At 47.7% G+C, this 6,015-nt stretch overlaps 1 long non-coding RNA gene across 1 annotated transcript in view; it reads left to right on the top strand.

The window, feature by feature from the left end:
* Positions 1-4,362, top strand: part of LOC133370258 (uncharacterized) — a 36,791-nt gene extending 32,429 nt beyond the window's left edge. Inside the window, exon 3 of the long non-coding RNA XR_009759108.1 lies at positions 4,073-4,362. This is a non-coding gene — a long non-coding RNA (uncharacterized LOC133370258). The remainder of the gene's footprint in view (positions 1-4,072) is intronic.
* Positions 4,363-6,015: the final 1,653 nt, after the last annotated feature.

Genomic DNA, 6,015 nt, shown 5'->3' with positions numbered 1-6,015 from the left:
GGTTGGCAATCAAAATCTTACCGCTCTTTTACCTGACGTTTATCCCAGCTGGTTGGGCCAGGTTGCCTCTGCCACCTTGTGGAAGAGAGGAGTTTGGCAAGGAAGCTGGTGGCCAAATGGGTATCACACTACACTCAGGCTGTAAGGGCCAGCTCCAGAGGACAGTGACTGCGGCCCAGGCAATGAAATAGGCCAAAGGGCACACTTTGCACCCAAGGCAGTCAGAAGCAGCAAGGGAAAATGGGCAGGTTAAGGGGGCTCACTGTGTTTTGTCTGAACCCCCCCTCCAATGCTGGAGCTGTTATGTTCAGGGGTACCTTTTGCGGGAGGGGATAGGGGGGTTAGGATTGCCAGCTTTTAGCCAGCCATTGTAGCTATTTCTTAAGCAGTAGCTTGATGTACAGATGTTAGCAGGAGAAAATATTTATCTCTGTGGTATGAAGTGCTTCAGCTGCCAATATCAGCTGTCAAAAGCACAAAGGGAGGTTTCTTTCACCCCACCCCAATCAGTTGGCAACCTTATAAGAGAGTTTTGCCCTCCTTGTTTTGGGGAACTGTCTTTATTCCTCAGGGGCAGCTGGATTTCTGACCTATTCTGGTTCAGTACACAGAGTGGCTATAAAAAGCTCAAAGGCCTGTGCCCTAGGTGTGCATCTTAAAGGCACGAATCCACTTGCTTAGAAAAATGGTGTGTGTGTGTGTGTGTGTGTGTGTGTGTGTGTATCGCTGAACATGCGTTAACATACTATGAGGTATTCATTCCCTCATGTAGATAATCCTAATTACATGTAAAGAACGATTGCTCATTCTCCTTTGTTCATCCCTCTGTTGTTTCCCCTGTGTTGAATTTTAGATTGTAAGCTCCTTGAAGCAGGGACCTCTCTTTCTGCACCAGATATGGGGCTGTTATAGAGTTGCACTGTTTATGCAGGGGTTGCCAATGTGGTGCCTGTGGGCACCTGTGCACCCACAGAGGCCTTCCCTAATGGCCTCAGGGACCCCTTCCCCCCACCAAAATTAGGCTTGAAAGAAGCACTCTATTCTAGCCATTACAATTGGTTGCAGTGTGTGCTTGGTTGTGATGTGTATGTGTGTGTGGTGCCCACAACAGTTTATCCGGTTTGCGAGCATGAACTATTCCACATTGAGAATAATCTACATTTTTGTGCTACAAACAGGTCACAGTCCTGTTCACAAGGCCTGCTGGCTGAGTAGCAGGAAGGAAGTGGCAGAAGCCTTGCTATGCCCATGGAACACAAGTTACTCTGCTATCATAACAGGTACACTGGCGAAACTCCCCCGGTATGCCAGCAGAAAACTCCACTGGTGGAGCCATTCCTGCTGGTGAAGTTTTGTTAGACGATCAGCTGAAATGCTGGTGGGTTGCAACGGCACAGGAAAGGAGCAGCCGCGTGCCAAATCCTGTACTTCTTCCATTCACAGCCACACCCTTGTCTTTTGGGGCCTGTGGACACATTTGCAAACTGTTGTGGCCCCTCACACATACACCAACCAAACACACACCACAACTTATTGTAATGGCTAGAACAGAGTGCTTCTTTCAAGCCTAATTTTGGCCTGTGTGGGTGCATTGGTGCCCACAGGCACCACATTAGCAAGCCTTGCATAAACAGTGCAACTTTACGCCAGCCCCAGACCTGGAGCCAGTTATTTCCTTCCCATTGACTTCAATGGGAGATGGGAAAAATAAAAATAGCTACCACCACCACACCCTGTCCTGTGTTGCCAGGACAGAGCCTAGAATCCTCTGCACAGAGCATAAAATAGTGCGTAACTCAGTAGCTAATCATAGCATCCCATGACCATTGCATAACGGTAGCATCCTGCAGATACCATCCTATCAGGAAGTGTGTTCCGCATGATGTTAGAATTGGGCCTTTAGTGTGGTGGCATCTATCCTTTGGAACTCTCTGCAATTATATCTCAGACAGGCGCTTTCTCTGTTGTCTGCTCAGCACCTGCTAAAGACATTCTTCTTCCAACAAGGCTTCTAAAACCCTTATTTCAGTTGGTATCTGCTTTGGATTTGAATTGACTTTATGTATGGGATGTTGTTGTTTTAAACTGTATAAGGGCTTTAGATGTTATTTATTTATTTATTGCGTTCCACATGTGCATCTCAGGGCGATGTAAAAGATACAATAAAAACAGCTAAAAAAAACCCAGTTAAAAACACAGAAAACAGCAGATTTTTTAAAATAAAAAAAATAAAAAGTAGACACCCATGACAGAGACTTACTCATCCAGCTGTGAAAGCCCGTCAGAACAAAAATGTCTTCAGTTGTTTCTGGAAAGTGCAGATAGGGGGCACCTGCCATACCTCAGCAGGAATGCTGTTCTACAGAACAGGGCAGCCACGCTGAAGGCCCTGCTGAGTTACTGTGGAGTGAGGTTCTGATCTCTTTGGAACTTGCAGGAGAAGCTCTCCTGCAGATTGCCGTTAAGACTTAGCGGGTATATAGGGGATATATGCAATCGTTTTAACTTTTTTCATATATGTTATTATATTGTAAATTGCTTTGGGATGCCTCATGGGAAGCAATCCATAAACGAAAGAAATTATTATTGTTGTTGCTGTTGTTGTTATCATCATCACCAACAACAACAATATAACCCCCATGCAGAAAGTAATAGTTCTGTGGTAGGGGTGGGAAATCTTTTTCAGCCTGAGGGCCACATTTCCTTCTGGACAATCTTCTGGGGGGCCATATACCAGTGGTGAGCAGAGCTAGAGGCAAAAGCAGGCTGAGTAATGACTATATTTTTTACCGTTGACAAGTTTTAACACACACCCCTTTGGCGTTTCCCTCTGTCTGTCCCTTGGAACTCTCCCCAGGCCACACCCCCTCTCCTGAGGCCACACCCTTCACTGGCCGTGCTTTGCATCCTCCTGTTTTTGCCTGGCTGGAATGTGTCCTTGAACTCTGATAATGCATTTGGCTTGCCTGGACAGAGGTTAGAGAGGGGTGTGTGTGTGTCAACTAGCCTACTTTGCAAAGGTAATACTTACATGCATTGCTCCACCCACTTTTACCTCTGGCTCCACCCGCCACTAGCATGTGGCCCCCAGAAGGTTGTCCAAAAGAGACTGTTGCCCTTTTGCTGAAAAATGTTCCCCACCCTTAGATTAGATGTGTGCATTAGAACAAATAGGTGCTGCACACACAGTGGTGCATTATAATCCTCAAGGGGAAGTGTACTCGGTCACGGTGTTCTCCAGGCAACCGGTTTGCTCAGCATTCATCCTGATTTGCTTGTGGGGTGTTTACACATCTTCCCATTAAATCATCCATTCATCCCATACTTTTAAATGCATTTCCCTGCTACTTTCCAAACTGTTTTAAAAAGAAGAAGCAGCAAACAGTGGATTTGTCACACAGTCGAGTGACAGAATGCTTTAATATACTTTAAATGTGCAAAGCAGTTCCAGTGCGTGCTTGAACCCCTCCTGCAAAATACTGGCAGTCTGGAGGCACCCACAGTCACTGCAGCCTCTGACTCCCCTGCCCCCCCCCCAATAGCAGCAAGGAAGGGGAGGTTGAGGCAGGAGCACTTGTGTGTGTGGCTCCACTCTCTTCTCTTTTACTCCTTCACAAACACATCTGTTCAGGGACTATGGGTAGAGGCACACTCACTGTTCTACCAGTTCCAGTGCGTCTCCACCTCTCTCTTCTGGAAATGGGGGCACATGACGCTAGTCAAACCCTGCCCCTTTTTACTCTAAATCCTGGTGGGACCAGCTCCAGTGTTGTAGTTGTTTTTCTTTAATTCAGCTTCAAAGAGATTTTGCAGCTGATTGGCAGATCAACCTGTTCCCCCTCCAAGTCTGGCCAATAGAAATGCTTTGCTGTAGGCGACTAGTGTGCTCACAGCCTTCAGGTTGTATCCATCCAGAGTAGACCCATTGAAGTGAATGGATATTACTAAGTTAGATCCATTAATTTCAGTGGGTCTGTTCCTAGTAGGACTTAGTTGGGTACAACCCAATGTATTTTAGCTCCTGACCAGTGCTTGTTATTCTCTCCTTATGCCTCCCTTTGCTCTCCCACAGGTACAGGATCCACCCCACACCTGCTCTGTGCAGAGCAGGAGGAAGGCCTGTCCCCCCCCCCCCAACCACCAGCAGACTTTTCTTGGGGTTGCTACTCCAGCCATGCTCCCTTACACTTGCATGACAGACAGTTGCACAACAGGTGAAGGTGCGTCCTTCTAGCATGGAGGTGGTGCCATTAAGGCACAGGAGCCCTGCTGGGGTGACTAGTGGGCAGCCCTACACATCTGCCTTTACCTTTCAGGACCTGTTCCATCCAGGATGCTCTTCAACAAAAGCCTTTGACGTTGCACAGGTGTGGTTCCTTTTGTTGCTAGGGTGCGGTGTGCAGGGATCTTTTTCCCACACCATTCTGGAGCTGGCTTCAGCTGGCCTCGGGATGGGACTCGGAGGGAGGGAGGGAGGGAGGGAGGGAGGGAGGGAGGGAGGGAGGGAGGGAGGGAGGGAGGGAGGGAGGGAGGGCGCTTGATGGGTTCAGGGATAGTGGCCCCTCGGCTCACTCAGATACCCTGTACCATGAGGGGGCAAGCCTCTCAGGATGCACATGGGGATGGGCGCTGCTGCCAGGATATAGGAGGCAAAAGGGGGGGGAGAGCAGGCAGGGGAGGAGTAGTCCAAAAGGGATGGTTAGCCATACAGGGCCAGGCTATTGGTCTGTTCTGTGCTAATTCTGATTGGTTCAGGTGTGCCTAGGTGTGGAAGGGACCTCTCCCCTCCCCCCCCCATCACCATCCCTAGTATTGGATTGTACCAGGAATTTGAACCAGGAACTTCCAACATGTAAAGTAGGCTGAGGGCCACATTCCCTTCTGGGGTCCATATGCTAGTGGTGGGTGGGGCTCAAGGCAGAGGCAGAGCAAGAAATGTGAAATTTTCTGCAGGCTAGGTCCTACACACACTCACTCTCTGCTCCTCCATCCACAGCAGATCTTCAAATCTTGTTGATGATCCACCCCAGCCTTTGCCAACCTGGTGCCCTCCAGATATTTTGGACTACAGCTCCCATCAGCCCCAGCCAGCTTTTAAAAATGGGGGAACAAGGGGTCAGTTGACAAAGAGTTACAGGCAGTGTACATGCCATACCTTTATAGCACATTCAAAACACATGCCCCCCCAAGAATCATGGGAACTGTAGTTTACCCCTCATAGAGCTAGAATTCCCAACGCCCTCAACATACTACAGTTCCCAGAATTCTTTGTGTGTGGAAAATGTGCTTTATGGGTATGGTGTGTACACATCTCAAGGCTTAAAAATACAGCTAGTTCTGCCACACATTTGCCTTGGCAAGTCATTTTTCTCTCAGCCTCAGTTCCCTGTAAGGTTGCCAGCTCCCCCCCCCCACTTTTTTTTTCCTGGCAGGCCTCCTCTTCCTTTAACAGCAACATGAAAGATATAACATTTGGTACAATTTTCCTCCCAATATGGATAGGACAGCCATCTCCAATCTAGTGCCCTCCAGTTGCTTTGGACTACAACTCCCATCGACCCCAGCCAGCGCAGCTGTGGCACCAGGTTGGGGTGGCTGGGATAGGGAGTGATGAGGAAAAGACACTACTGTTTAATTTCTGCCTGACATGCAGATGTTAAAGACACAGCCCACCTGCACACCAAAAAGCAATCCTCCTTTTATTGTTTTATTTGTTTATTAAAATATTTATAAACTTTCCACACATGTGAAATATCAAGGTGGTGTACACAACAATATGTACAGGTACTATTAAAACATAAGATACCATAAAAAACAACACAAAATAATTGTTTAAGTGACTGGCTGATCTTGAGCAAAACTGAATAGGCTTCTTGGCAGGAAAAGGCTTTCAAGAGATGCCTGCCGAATCTCTGCTGGAAGAGTGTTCTGCAGCATGGGGCCAGCCCAACTTCTGGTTGAGGCCATTCAGGCTTCTGAAATACTTCTCAGCATTTTAAGTCACGTAACAAATAC

Source organism: Rhineura floridana, chromosome 15 (genome assembly GCF_030035675.1).
Source record: "Rhineura floridana isolate rRhiFlo1 chromosome 15, rRhiFlo1.hap2, whole genome shotgun sequence".
NCBI classification, from domain to species: domain Eukaryota; kingdom Metazoa; phylum Chordata; class Lepidosauria; order Squamata; family Rhineuridae; genus Rhineura; species Rhineura floridana.
This window is presented reverse-complemented; position numbering and strand designations above follow the sequence as displayed.